The sequence below is a fragment of the Macaca mulatta genome, chromosome 6 (genome assembly GCF_049350105.2).
Source record: "Macaca mulatta isolate MMU2019108-1 chromosome 6, T2T-MMU8v2.0, whole genome shotgun sequence".
Lineage (NCBI taxonomy): Eukaryota > Metazoa > Chordata > Mammalia > Primates > Cercopithecidae > Macaca > Macaca mulatta.
This window is the reverse complement of record NC_133411.1, coordinates 81,391,122-81,406,638: the sequence shown is the minus strand read 5'-3', so window position 1 is coordinate 81,406,638 and position 15,517 is coordinate 81,391,122. Positions and strand designations below refer to the sequence as shown.

The window sequence follows — 15,517 nt, the reverse complement described above, 5'->3', positions numbered from 1 at the left end:
CCAACTCTATGTTATCTATAAGAAACTGCTTTAAATATAATAGCACATACACACTAAATTTAAGTGAATGGAAAATAGCATATGAAGTTAACACTAATCAAAAGAAAGGAAGAGTAGCTATATTAATTTCAGACAAAACAGACTTCAAAGTAAGAAAAATTATCGGGGATTAAGAAGGGCAAAATGATAAAGGGGTCAGTTCCCCAAGAAGACATAACAATCCTTGACATGTACATACCTAACAACAGAGCATCAAGCTACATGAGGCAAAAACTGAGAACTGCAATGAGAAATTGATGGACCCACTATCATAGGTGGAGACTTCAACACCCTTCTATCAGCAATGGACAGATCCAGAAGGAAAAAAAAATCAGTTGAGATATAGTTGAACTCTGTTATATATCTATAATGCTCTCAATCAACTAGATGTAATTGACTGTTTCATCCAACAACAGCAGCATATACTTTCTTCTCAAGCTTACATAGAACATTCACCAAGACAGGCTATGTTCTGATCCGTAAAACATACTCTAGTAATTTTTTTTTGAGATTGAGTCTCACTCTGTCACTGTATTAGTCAGGGTTCTCTTAGAGGGACAGAACTAATAGGATATATAGTTATATAGATATACAGATATATGGAAGGGCTGGGATTACAGGTGTGAGCCACTGCGCTCAGCCCTTCGTTATCCTTTTAATGTCCATGGGATCTATAGTGATGTCCCTTCCCTCTTCCATTTCTGGTGTTAGTAATGCATGTCCTCTCTTTTTCTTAGTCAGCTTGGCTAGAGGCTTATCAAATTTATTGATCTTTACAAAGAACCAGCTTTTAATTTAATTGATCTGCTCTACTGATTTTCTGTTTTCAATTTCATTGATTTCTGCTCTAATTCTTATTATTTCTTTGGATTTACTTTACTTTTTCTAGTTTCCTAAGGTGGAAACTTAAATTACTGATTTTAGATCTTTCTTCTTTTCTAATATATGCATTCAATGCTATACATTTCCCTCAAAGCACTGCTTTTTCTGTAGCACATAAATTTTGATAAGTTGTGTCTTCATTTTCATTTGGTTCACAAATTTTTAATTTTTTCTTGAGTTTTCTTTGATACGTGTTATTTAGAAGTGTGTTGTTTAATTTCCATGTATTTCGGGATTTTCCAGTTAATTTTCTGTTACTGATTTTTAGTTTAACATTGTGATCTGAAATCAGGCATTGGTGTAAATTCTATTATTTTAAATTTGTTAGGCTGGGCACAGTGGTTCATGCCTGCAATCCCAACACTTTGGGAGGCCAAGGCGGGTGGATCATCTGAGGTCAGGAGTTTGAGACCACCCTGTCCAACATGATGAAACCTCATTTCTACTAAAAATACAAAAATTAGCTGGCATGGTAGCACATGCCTGTAATCCCAACTACTTGGGAGACTGAGGCATAAGAATCGCTAAAAATACAAAATTAGCCAGGTGTGGTGGTGCACACCTTTTCCCAGCTACCTGGGAGGCTAAGGCACAAGAATCAACTGAACCTGGGAGGCAGAGGTTGCAGTGAGCCAAGATCACACCACTGCACTCCAGCCTGGGCAACAGAGTGAGACTCTGTCTCAAACAAACAAACAAACAAACAAATGGATAATGAAGGAATACAATGAACAACTCTAAGCCCACAAACTGGATAATGTAGATTAAATGAAATAATTCCTTGAAAGACACAATCTGCCAAATCTCACACAAGAAGAAATACATAATATAAATAGCCCTATATCTATTAAAGAAATTGAATCAATTAATAACCTTCTAAAATGGAAAGCACTATGCTCAGATGGATTCACTGATAACCTCTACCAAATATTTAAGGAAGAAATTATACTAATTCCTTACAGGCGAACTAAATAAAAGATATTCCATATTAATGTACCAGAAGACCCAATATTGTCCAGATGTCAGTTCTTCCCAACTTAATCTATGCAATCCCAATCAAAATCCTAGCAAATTATTTTGCAGATATCAACAAACTCATTTTAAGGTTTATACAGAGATGCAAAAGACCCAGAATAGCCAACACAATATTGAAAGAGATGAACAAAGGTGAAGGACTGACACTACCTGACTTCAAACCTTACTATGAAGTTATAATAAAGTTAGTATGGTGTTGGCAGAAGGATAGACAAGTAGATCAAATGGAACAGAATCGAGAGCCCAGAAATAGACTCACATAAATATAGTGTACTGATCTCTGGCAAATGAGAAAAGGCAACAGAATAGAGCAACGATAGTCTCTTCAACAAATGGTGCTGAAACAGCTAGACAGCCACATGCACAAAATATATCTAGACATAAACCTTACATTCTTCACAAAATTAACTAAAAATGATCCTAGATCTAAATATAAAACACAAAACTATATAAACTTACAGGAGAAAATCGAGATAACCTTGGGTATGGCAGTGACTTCTTAGATACAACACCAACGGCATGATCCATGACAGAAATAATTAATAAGCTGGATTTCATTAAAATTTATAACTTCTGCTCTATGAAAGAAAATGTCAAGAGAAGGAGAAAACAAACCACAGACTGGGACAAAATATTTCCAAAAGACACCTCTGCTAATGGACTCTTATCCAAAATACACAAAGAGCTCAACAATATGAAAACAAACAACCCAATTTTTAAAATGGGCCAACGACCTTGACATACACCTCACCAAAGAAGAGACATAGATGGAAAACAAGCATATAAAAAGATGCTCCACATCATCTGTCAAAGGGGAAATGCACTACGTATCTACTAGAATGGCCAAAATCCAGAACACTGACAACACCATATGCTGGCAAAGGTGTGGAGCAACAGGAACTCTTACTCGTTGCTGCAATGCTGATGGGAGTGCAACATGGTCCAGCCACATTAAAAGACAGTTTAGCAGTTTTCTACAAAACTAAAAATACTCTTACCATATGATCCAGCATTGTATTCTTTGGCATCTACCCAAAGAAGCTAAAAATGTATATCCATGTAAAAAACTGCACGTGGATGTTTATAGCAGCTTTATTCACAAATGCCAAAACCTGGAAGCAACCAAGATGTCCTGCAGTGTGTGAATGAATCAACTGTAGTATATCCAGACAATGGAGTATTATTCAATGCTAAAAAGAAATGAGCTATCAAGCCATGAAAAGATATGGAAGAATCTTAGATGTATATTGCTAAGTGAAAGAAGCCAACCTGAAAAGGCTACATACTGTGTGTTCCCAACTAAATGACATGTTGGAAACGGCAAAACTATGGAGACACGAAAAAGATCAGTGGTTGCCAGGGGCTAGTGGGGAGGGAGGGACAAATAGGTGGAGCCCAGAGGATTTTTAGGGAAGTGAAACTATAGTTGGCCCTTTAACAATGAGGGATTGATATACATCAATATTCTTTTCAACAATATGCATAGATTGAAAATACAGTACTTGTGGGATGCAAAGCCTAAGTATATGGACTGCCAACTTTTCATATACGTGGGTTCTGCAGGGCTGACGGTGGGATCGGAGTAAGTGTGGGTTTGGTTATATGCAGACAGTCCTGGAATCAATCCCCCACATATACCAAGAGACGGCTGTACACTGTATGATACTATAATGGTGGAACACATCATACATTTGTCCAAATCCACAGAATATGCAACTCCATGAGTGAACCCAAGAAAAACTATGGATTTGGGGTGATCATGAAGTGCCAATGTTGGTTCATCAATTGCAACAATTGCCCCATTCTGTGGGGAATGTTGATAATAGGGGAGGCTGTGCAAGTGTGGGGTTAGGGGTATATGAAAAGTCTCTGTACCTTCCTTTTAATATTGCTGTAAACCTAAAACTGCTCTAAGAAAATCAAATCATATATATTTTGTTCCATATCTGAAATGAGAAGTACACTGGGTAAGATTCACTGATTAGATAATGCAGAAGAAAAGATCTGTAAACTTGATGATATAGCAATAGAAACTACCTAAAATGAAACGCAGAGAGACAAAAAGACAGAAAACATTGAATAGAGCCCCAGTAAACTGTGTAAAAATAGCAAGCTTTTTAACATACATGTCATGGCAGGGGTGGGGTGTGTGGAGTACAGAAACATATTTGAGAAAAGAATGGCTTTTTTTAAAGTCCCCAATTTGGTTAAAACTATGAATACACAGATCCAAGAATCTCAATTGCAAGTAGAAGAAGCATTAAGAAAATCACAAATGGCAAAAAATCAATAATAAAGAAAAAAATCACAAAAGCAGCCAGAGGGGGGAAATTTACATTCAGAAACTGAAGATAAAAATTAAAGTAGACCTCGGCCGGGCACCGTGGCTCACACCTGTAATCCCAGTACTTTGGGAGGCCAAGGTGAGTGGATCACGAGGTCAGGAGTTCAAGACCAGCCAGTTTGAGACCAGCCTGGTCAACATGGTGAAACCCTGTCTCTACTAAAAATATAATAACAACAACAACAAATTAGCCGGTTGTGGTGGTACGTGCCTGTAATCCCAGCTACTAGGGAGGCTGAAGCAGGACAATTGATTAAACCCAGGAGGCAGAGGTTGCAGTGAGCTGAGATCGCGCCACTGCACTCCAGCCTGGGTGACAAAGCGAGACTCTGTCTCAGGAAAGCAAACAAACAAACAAACAAAGTAGACCTCAATAGAAACTACACAATTCATAAGACACTGAAGTGTATCTTCAAAGTAACCTAGGTAGTGGCCATAGTACCCAACAGGTGGTTTTTCAGTCCATATCCCCCTCCCTCCCCACTCTAGTAGTCCCCAGCGTCTATTGTTTCCATTTTTATGTCCGTATGTAGTCAATGTTAAGCTCCCAGTTATAAGTGAGAACATGCAATATTTGGTTTTCTGTCCCTGTGTTAGTTCTCTTAGGGTAATGGCCCCCAGCTGCATCCATGTTGCTGCAAAGGACATGGTTTTGTTCCCTGGTGTTTATGCACCTCGTTTTCTTTATCCATTCTATCATTGATGGACACCTAGGTTGGTTCCATGTCTTTGCTATTGTGAACAGAACTGTGATGAACATATGAATGCATTTTTTTTTTTTTTTTTTTTGTGGAATGATTTAGTTTCCTTTGGGCATATACTCAGTAATGAGATTGCTGGGTCAAATGGTAGTTCTAAGTCCTTTGAGAAATCTCCAAACTGCTTTCCACAGTGGCTGCACTAATTTACATTCCCACCAACAGTGTATGAGTGTTCCCTTTTCTCCACAGCCTTGCCAGCAACTGTTATTTTTTGGCTTTTTAATAATGGCCATTCTCACTATTCACAATAGCAAAGACTTGGAATCAATCCAAATGTCCATCAGTGACAGACTGGATTATGAAAATGTGGCACATATACACCATGGAATACTATGCAGCCATGAAAAAGGATGAGTTTGTGTCCTTTGTAGGGACATGGATGCAGTTGGAAATCATCATTCTCAGCAAACTATCGCAAGAACAGAAAACCAAACACCGCATGTTCTCACTCATAGGTGGGAATTGAATGTTGAGATCACTCGGACACGGGAAGGGGAACATCACACACCGGGGCCTATTGTGGGAAGGGGGGAGGAGGGAGGGAGGGCATTGGGAGTTATACCTGATGTAAATGATGAGTTGAAGGGTGCTGATGAGTTAATGGGTGCAGCACACCAACATGGCACATGTATACATATGTAACAAACCTGCACATTGTGCACATGTACCCTAGAACTTAAAGTATAATTAAAAAATATAAAAATAATGGCCAGTCTGACTGGTGTGAGGTGGTACCTCACTGTGGTTTTGATTTTCATTTCTCTGATGATTAGTGATGATGACCATTTTTTCATGTTTGTTGGCTGCTCGTGTAGCTTTTTTAAACAACCAAAAGCAGAGAGAATTCATTGCCAGCAAGCCTGCAATACAAAACAATGTTAAAGGAAGTTCTTCAAGAGGAAATAAATTGATACCAAATGGAAATTTGAATTTACACGTAAGGATGAAGAATGCCGGCCAACTGTGGTGGCTCATGTCTCTAATCCCAGAACTTTGGGAGGCTGAGGAGGGAGGATTGCTTGAGGTCATGAATTCAAGACCAGCCTGGCAACATAGCCAGATCCCATCTCTACAAAAAATTTAAAAATTAGCGAGGCATGGTGGCATGCACCTGTAGTCCTAACTATTTAGGAGGCTAAGGCAGGAGGATCCTTTGAATCCAGGAGTTCAATGTTACTGTGAGCTATGATTGCACCACTGCACCGCAGCCTAGATGACAGAGTAAGACCCTGTCTCTAAAATAAATAAATAAATAAAGGAAAATAAAATGTACAAAAAGGAATGAAGAATGCTGAAAATTATAAATATGTAGGTAATTATAGAAGACTTTTTTCTTATTTTAATTTTGAATATAATTATTTACATTTAAAAAAAGAAGTATTGCAGGGTTTAAAATACCTGTAAAGTAAAATTTATGACAATACTAACATGCAAAAAAAAAAAAATAAGGATATAGGCAATTTGTATAACACTCTCAACTGATTTGACTAATTGACAACTATAGAACATTCCACCCAACAACAGAATACACATTCTTTTTAAGTGAACATAAAACATTCACCAAAGTAGAACATATTCTGAGCCATAAAACAAGTCTTAATACATAAAAAAGATCAAAATTATACAAAGCATATTATCTGACCACAACACAATTAAACTTAAAACCAATAACAGAAAGATACCTGGAAAAACCCCAAATACTTGGAAATTAAGCAAACATACTTCTAAATAACCCATAAGCCAAGGAAGAAAATCACGAGAGAAATTAGAAAATATTTTGAACCGAACAAAAGTGAAAGCCCCACATAATTACATTTGTGGGATGCAGCTATCGCAGTGATTTAAGATAATTTTTAGCATTAAATGCTGCTTTTAGAAAACAAAAAGGGTCAAAAATTAGTGTTCTAAGTTTCCACCTTAAGAAACTAGAAAAAGAAGGGCAAATTAAACCCAAAGTAAGCAGAAGAAAGGAAATAAGATCAGAAATCAATGAAATAGAAAATGGACAAAGAATAGAGCAAATCAATCAAACTAAAAGTTGGTTCTTTGAAAAGATCAGGAATGAGGCACTTACAAGAAGGTGTTGAGGGATAGGTTTTATTAAAGTAGAGTTTCTCAGGCTTAGTTGTACATTGAAATCACCTGGGGAACATTTAAAACTGCTGAGTTGGGGCTGTACGTCTGACTAATTAAGTCAGAATCTCCAGGCATTAGCACATGTTAAAGCTTTCCAGGTGATTCTAATGTTTGAGCTGAGTTTGAGAACCATCTTTAAGAGATGAGGCAAGGCCCAGTCTCTTCACAGTGGAACACCACCCCACACCCAACTACCCACTTGTCGGGATCTAACTTGGACTGGTCAGAGGCTCCAAAGTCAAATTCCCTCATCTCCTGCATGGATTTTATATGCCTGGCTGCTGGTGCTCCGAGGGTGCAGCAGGAGGAGGAGGATGAAATCCCTTCATTTGGTATGTAGACTTTCACCCAGTTTCAATAGGGTGTCTCAGGCCTGGCTTGGATCCCTAAGTCTTCTCTGATTTGGTTTGTCCACAGAGTGAACCTCCAGTCTCCTGCCAGGATTGGGGAGAGGGCATCATCTGTTGTATAGGTCAAGGAGGAAATCTGGGAGTCTTGCTGCTCCCATTTATTTAAGCTGTCTTGTTTTCAGCCCTTCTCTGCACCCCTGCTTTCAGAGTCCCGGGTTCTGCCATGTTTGGCAGAGTGAGTTACCTTCTTGCTGCCTTCTCCTACGGCAGGCTTGGGGTTCTGTTTCCTTTGGTTTGATAAATCAGTCTGACATGCACATTCTTCTCTTTCCAGCTCCCAATTTTTTTTTCTGTTGATTTTTTTTTTTTTGTCTCAGTTGTCTCCATTTCCAATCCCTTAGAACTTGCGGTTTGCCTTCTTTCCCCCTTTACTATCACTTTAGTGGGATTTCATGAGAAAATGGAGATACAAGTAAGTGTCTAATCTGCCACATTTAACCAGAAATTTTCCAGAGCCTTTTAAAAAAATCAGAGCACTTAATAATTATGTTAAAAGAGAAACATTTGACAAATTACATTTAGTAGAGTTTAATTGGGCAAAACATGAATCAGGCAGTTCTCAGCACCAGAACAGTTTCAGAGAAACTGGGGCTCCGACGGGGTTTAATACTCTGTTCGAATAACACTTATAAACAGAAACAGAAATGCGATGTACAGGAAATGGAAGTGAGGTACTGAAGCATGGCTGCTGTGATTGGCCGAGACTCAGCTAGCTGTTACAAAAGCATACTCCTAAGCTGGGTTTTCAGTTTATTACATACTAAGTTTGGTTGCAGTTGTTATGTAAGGACTCAAATATGCCAGTATGGTGGCTTTTCTCAGGCCAAATTTAGTTTAACAATGGTAATCACTTTTAGCTCAGTTACCTTCACAGGAATGCAGAATGAGAGCTGTGCTGGTCTCCGGGATATAAGAGTACAATTACAGCAGACAATAATGGTTTTCCTGCTCATATTTCACAATTTTAATTCTCTAAATAAAATGAAATTGGATTGCAGAACTCCAAATCTAGTGCTTTTAGAATTGATTGCAAAGATTATTTTATATATATATATATATATATAATATATATATATATATATAAAGATAGTATTTTGTTAGTAAGAGTTAAACCTGCCTCATTAATACTCATGTGTTTTGTTCTTCCATAATGCTTCTAGTGGTAGCAATCCTACTATGTTGTATTGACCAGAAAAAAAAAGAAAAAGAATATGTAACTTTCTGTCTTCTCATTAGGAAGTCATAGTAGGCCTGTCGTTTCCTGGATGTCAGAAGCGTGTCTGTACTGGTTCACTGTCAATACTCTTCCCTTGGGTTTTTAACCTTACGTTTGAACCAAGGGAAAAGCTGTTGGTCATTGAAGCCATGGACTTCACACCACAAAGCTACTGGCAAAGCAGTGGATTAAGCACGTACCCGGGATGGAGACCACCTGGGTTCTAGCCTGGGCATTGCCACTCTCTAACCTGATGACCCTGGGCAAGACAGGTCCCCTCTCTGGCCTTCTGGGTTTTGTAGAATAAAGGGGTGATTTGGATAACATCTCTGGATCTTTCTAGCTTGACAAATGTTGTCTATACCAATTCTTACTGAAAATAAATGTCTCCAGAAGGATATAGAAACGTAACCTGCTTTTATAGGGAAATGACCCAGAAGGGCTGGGCTGGGCCTAGCTCTACCTTCACCACCTCTTTCACTGGCGGTGTCCTGAGGGTAGTGATCACTTCTGGCATTTCAATGCTTATATAGAATTGGCCCAAATGTTGCTCCCTCTTCTCAGGTATCCCAGCCTGGGGCTAAAAGTATGTCTTTGTGCTTTTATGCCAGGTTCCAATCCCTGTCAGTTATGGTTTGTGGGTTTATTTCAAACAAAACAAATATAATGATTATATTTGGGCTTGAGGTCATTTTGGGGTTCTGAGATACTCCCCACTCATAACTAAGGCAAGGTCTGGAGCTAGAGGAAATAAACAGCCTTATAGACAAATTACGTGAAGCTGTGCAGATGAGCGGGCACCTGCCTGGCCCGGTTGGTTGTAATGTGCCGGGCATGCACTATATGAAACGGGCCACTTGCAGGGTATTATGGGTTGAATTATGTCCCCCAAAAAAGCAATCTTGAAATCCTGACCCCATGTGACCTTATTTGGAAATAGAGTAATTGGATGTAATGAATTATGATGAGGTCCTGCTGGAGTAGTGTGAACTTTTAATCCAATATGACTGGTGTCTTTATAAGAAGATGTTGAGAAAATACAAGAGAAGGAGACACTGTGAAGATGGAAATAGAGACTAGAGTGATGCGGCTGTAAGCCAAGGAATGCCAAGGACTGCTGGCCACCACCAGAAGCTAGGAAGAGGCAGGGGAGGAGTCTATCCAGAGTCTCAGAGGGAGCATGGCCTTGTGAACACCTTGATTTTTGAGACTCTTAGCCTCCAGAGCTGTGACAGAATGTGTCCCTGTTGTCTTCAACTACCCAGTTTGGGTGGCTTACTTTATTATGGCAGCCGTATGAAACTAATACGTAGCCAAGGTCAAGTCACCTTTGGCCATCACTAGCTATCATTCCAATTAAAAAGGCATCAAAGAAATGTTTAAACCTGGTAAGCTTTGAATATAATCAAATGATCATCAATATTTAAACCCTCAAGGTAGCCAATGAATGAAATGGAAAATTTTATACTTTCCAAGATGAATCCCTGCCATCGACCCATCTATATTTAAAACATTGGACTTTGCTTCTTGGGTCTTATTGACATTCTGTCAACAAATGATTAAGTATGTATCAAGTGCCAAGAACTGTGCTAGGTGCTAGAGATACAGATATCAATAGGGAACAATATGTACCCCACTCCCTCCCAGAGTTCACATTCTTGTGAGAAACACGGACATTAAATATACTATTTCAAATAATAAATTGAAAGATTACATCCATGGAAAGGACCACAGTAGACAAGTTCAAGATGCCATGTCTGCACGTGATGGGAAATCTGACTGGCAGTGTAAATGTTAACCCCTGCTTTCCAAAAAGCCTCACTAAGCCAGTCTGATTTGTAGTCTTTGCTCAAATACTCCCACCATGGCTGATGTCAAGCTCTCCTGCCACCACAGCAGGGTTAGCTAGCACAGGATGCACACACAGTAGCAGGCCGCTCCATTCTATTTCCACCACACATTCCATTCTATTTCCATTGTGACCTCAGGAGCGTAAATGTAGAATGTAATAAAATAATTAGAACATGAAAAGTTTTGAGTGTTTATTGCATTTGTTTTTATTATAACTTAATTGTAAATATATGCCACTTAATTTATAATGCAATATTTAACAATCGGCTTGCAAAATTCCACCTTTTGCCAGCTGGGAATAAGTTTGGAGCAGAGGGTTAAGGAAGGCTTTCCTGTGGAGGTGACACTTAAAATGATGAATGTATTAGAATTAGTGAAGTAGAGAAGAGAGGAAGACGACCATTGCAGGCAGGGACCATGGCAAGTGAGAAGTTCCTGGGATTTAAGAGAGCCTGGTATACCTGAGAAACTGAAGGCAGAAAAGGTAAGGAAAAATGAGGCCAAAAGGAGGTCGGGGACCAAATCATGCATAGCCTTGTAGTCCATAGCGAGGATTTTGAACTTTATCTTAAATACAGTGGGAAACTATTGAAGGTGTGAAGCAAGGGATCATTATCAGATTTAGGTATTTAAAATATCCTTGTGCTCTGTCCATGGAATAAAACACTCAAAAGTAGATGTAAGATACTTAGAGCACAAGCACCAGAAGAAAAAGATGAATTGGACTTCAACAAAGTGGAAAACTTTTATACATTGTTGGGGCTCAAAAACCGATACCCCAAAGTATGGCGCTTTGACCTGCTGAACTGAGCAAGAAGCCTCAAGGTCTCTCTGACCGTCCCCCTGCCTCCTGCCTCTCGATCCTTCATCTCTCCCTAAGCTCAGGATGAAGTTCTCTAAGTTCTCAAATCTGCCTAAAGCCTGGACTCACCAAGGAAGAAAGCAATTGCTCTTTCATTCAGGCCGCCAACATGCCATCCAGACTGAGGAAGACCTGGCAACTTCGGGGCCACGTGAGCCACGGCCACGGCTGCACAGGGAAGCACCAGAAGCACCCCAGAGGCCATGGTAATGCTGGTGGTCTGCATCACCACAGGCTCAGCTTCGACAAATACCAGCCAGGCTACTTTGGGAAAGTCGGTATGAGGCATTACCACTTAAAGAGGAGCCAGAGCTTCTGCCCACCTGTCAACCTTGACAAACTGTGGACTTTGGTGAGTGAGCAGACACGGGGGAATGCTGCTAAAAACTAGACAGGGGCTGCTCCCATCATTGATGTGGTGCGATCGGGCTACTGCAAAGTTCTGGGAAAGGAAAAGCTCCCAAAGCAGCCTGTCATCGTGAAGGCCAAATTCTTCAGCAGAAGAGCTGAGGAGATTTAAGGGAGTCGGGGGTCCTGTGTCCTGGTGGCTTGAAGCCACATGGAGGGGGAGGTTCATTAAATGCTAACTACTTTTAAAAAAAGAAGAAGAAGAAGAAGAAAGTAATTACTTCCGGTCCCTTCCTTGAGTTTTCATTAACTGAACTCATGTCGCAGAAAGACTGAAATCTGTTAACACACCTGGACAGACTTTTGTCACAAACCATTGTCGGCTCTGTGGGTTCAGCAGACTTTGTCCTTCAGACAGACTTTGTTCTTCAAGCCCATTGAATTCCCCTAAAAATCCGTTACTATCCCCGCTAAAATTATCCACGATTCTTTGTCTCCCTTCCCCACTAAGAAGAAGGGAATGTAACTATCCGTGCCCCATTGTGGGGTTGGGCAATCATTCTATGGTTTTTTCCTATGCAGGCTAATAAGTTTGCATATCATTTTCCCTTATTAATCTGCCTTTTTTCAGGTGATTTTTCAGCAGACCTTCAGAGGGCAAAGGGGAAATTTTCCCTTGGCCCCTGTAGCATCAAAGGATACTACCAAGAGACTGAAAAGACAATTCACAGAACAGAGAAAATATTCACCAAATCACACATCTGATAAGGGTCTAATATCCAGAATATATAAAGGACGCTTACAACTAAAAACCAAACAATTCCATTTTAAATGTGCAGGTGGAGGCTGGACGTGGTGGCTCACACCTGTAATCCTCAGCCTTGGGAGGCTGAGGTGGGCGGATCACTTGAGGTCAGGAGTTCAAGACCAGCCTGGCCAACATGGTAAAACGCTGTCTCTACTAAAAATACAAAAATTAGCCAGGCATGGTGGCATACGCCTGTAATCACAGCTACTTGGGAGGCTTAGGCAGGAGAGTTGCTTGAACCTGGGAGGTGGAGGTTGCAGTGAGCCAGGATCATGCCACTGCTCTCCAGCCTGGGTGACAGAGTGAGGTGCCATTTTTTTAAAAAGTAAGTAAAATGTGCAGCTGGGTGTGGTGGCTCATACCTGCAATCCCAGCATTTTGAGAGGCTGAGGCAGGAGGATTGTTGAGGCCAGAAGTTCAAGACAGGCCTGGGCAACAGAGTTAGACCCGATCTCTACAAAAAATTTAAAAATTAGCTGTGCATGGTGGCATTCACTTGTAGCCCTACCGACTTGGGAAGCTGAGGTGGGAGGATCGCTTGAGCCCAGGAGGTTGAGGCTGCAATGAGCTATGATCATACCACTACACTCCAACCTGGGTGACAGAGCCCTGTCTCAAAAAACTAAAAATAAATAAAAATGGACAAAGGGCTCGAATAGACTTTCCTCCAAAGAAAAAGTGTATACAGTGGCCAACAAAGGAAATGATAAGATGCTGAACATCATGGGTCAGGAGGGAAATATAACTTAGAACCACAGTGAGATACCACTTCACGCCCACTAGGGTGACAATAATTAAAAACAATACCAGAAAATAATAAGTGTAGTGAGGATGTAGAAAAATTGGAACCCTCATACATTGCTGGTGGAAATGTAAAATTATGTAGCTGCTGTGGAAAATTGTTGATTGTTCTTCAATAAGTTAAACACAGATTACCATATGACCCAGCAATTCCTCTCAAGTATATAACCCTGAAAATTTAAAAGAGATGGTCAAACAAAAACATATACACAAATGCTCGTAGCAACATTATTCACAATAGCTAAAAGATAGAAACAACCCAGATGTCCCTCAACTGATGAATACATTAGCAAAATGTGGTATATCCATACAATGGAATATTATTTGGCCACAAAAAGAATAGTACTGATACATGCTACAACATGGATGAACCTTGCAAACATCCTGAATGAAAGAAGTTAGACACAAATGCCACATATTATATGGTTTCATTTTTATGAAATATCCAGAATAGGCAAATCTAGAGACACAAAGCAAATTAGTGCCTTGAGCTGGAGGAAGGGAGGAATAGGAAGTGCTGCTTAATGAATATGGGACTTTCTTTTGGGGTGATGAAAAGATTCTAGAACTAGATAATGGTGATGTTTGCATGACATTGTGAATGTGTTAAACCCCACTGAACTGTATACTTCAAAATGGTTAAAATGACCAAGTGTGGCAGCTCACGCCTGTAATCCCATCTCAACAAAAAATAAAATAAAGATTAAAAAGATTGGGAGGCTGAGGCAGGAGAGTCACTTGAACCCGGGAGGCAGAGGTTGCAGTGAGCCAAGATTGTGCCGCTGCACTCCACCCTGAGTGACAGAGTAACACCCTGTCTCAAGAAAAAAAAAGAATTTAATAAGATGGTTAAAATGGTGAATTGTATATGTATTGTGCCACAGTTTCTTTTTAAGTTTTTTTTTTTTTTTTATAAAAGTTTATTCTTAAATGTACAACAGCTCCAAGACAACACTTAATTCCAGCTTTAGGTGGCAAAAGATGTTATGGCAGGGAATATAGACGTTTAAATAAGGATGAAATAAAGGGTCACCATCTCCTCAGGCACAAGGAACAGCTTACTTTTTGCCAGATTTCTTAATTCCACCTGTGGCCAAGGGCCCCTTCCCCACGGCCTTTGCTTTTAGCTCCTCGAGTTTCTTCTGCTCCTCTTTTTGTTTCTGCTTGAAAGCCTTATCTTCCTCGTCCATCTCCTTGGCCTGCTTCTTAGGCTGTTTCAGTGGCTTCTTCCTGCCACCTTCGCAGCCGGACATGGTGCCTGCCGCCCCTTCCCCCGTGCCACAATTAAAAAAAAAATGAATGCAAGGAGCCTGCGAGGAGATATTTGGTAGGCAGAATTGTGGAGACTGGGAGTGAGAAGAGTCAGTCAGTGGTATCCACCAAGTTTCTGACAATAGCAACACATGGGTGGCGATGCTATTTATCAAAATTGGAAATTCCAAAGGTAGAAATGGAAAGACCTAGACTTCCTTTTTGGGCATGTTGTGACTGAATTGCCCGAGAAGCATCTTAGCAGAATTTCAGGAGGCAGTCGGCTACCTGCTGTCTTCCTCATGCTTGTGACCTCATACTTCCAGATGGCTGCTGCGTTTCTAGGCTTCCTGTCCCTGTGCCATCAGAAAAGAAGGTGTGAGGGAGGAGTGCAGGAGGGCAAGAGAAAAATGTCTTCCCAGAAACTCAGCGTATGTCTCAGTGGTCAGGTGAGTGTCCCCTGGCCACCCTTTGCTGCAGGGAATGGGGTGGGGGAGTAATTTTACTCAGCACCATCCAAGGTAAATAAAGCTGGACACTAAAGTGGTAAGGACAGCTTTTAGCCCATAATATTACAATTGTAGTAGGGAAGAGGGTCCAGTGTGAACTGAACTCAACTCTGATTTGCACAGAAGTAGTGGGTATTTTAAAGGGAGAATGGGCCTGGTGCTGTGGTTCACACCTGTAATCCCAGCACTTTGGGAGGTGCAGGCAGGAGGAGTTGAGACCTTGTCACTACAAAAAATAATAATAATAATAAATTATCCAGGTGT

The 15,517-nt window shown here is 40.3% G+C and overlaps 2 pseudogenes across 1 annotated transcript; one reads left to right on the top strand and one right to left on the bottom strand.

Moving 5' to 3' along the window:
* The first annotated feature begins 11,645 nt into the window (after positions 1–11,645).
* Positions 11,646–12,089, top strand: LOC710817 (large ribosomal subunit protein uL15 pseudogene; annotated as a pseudogene).
* Positions 12,090–14,389: 2,300 nt separating this feature from the next.
* LOC114678824 (translation machinery-associated protein 7 pseudogene) lies at positions 14,390–14,762 on the bottom strand (annotated as a pseudogene). The gene has a single exon (XR_003730374.2). The product of XR_003730374.2 is annotated as a translation machinery-associated protein 7 pseudogene (transcript).
* Positions 14,763–15,517: the final 755 nt, after the last annotated feature.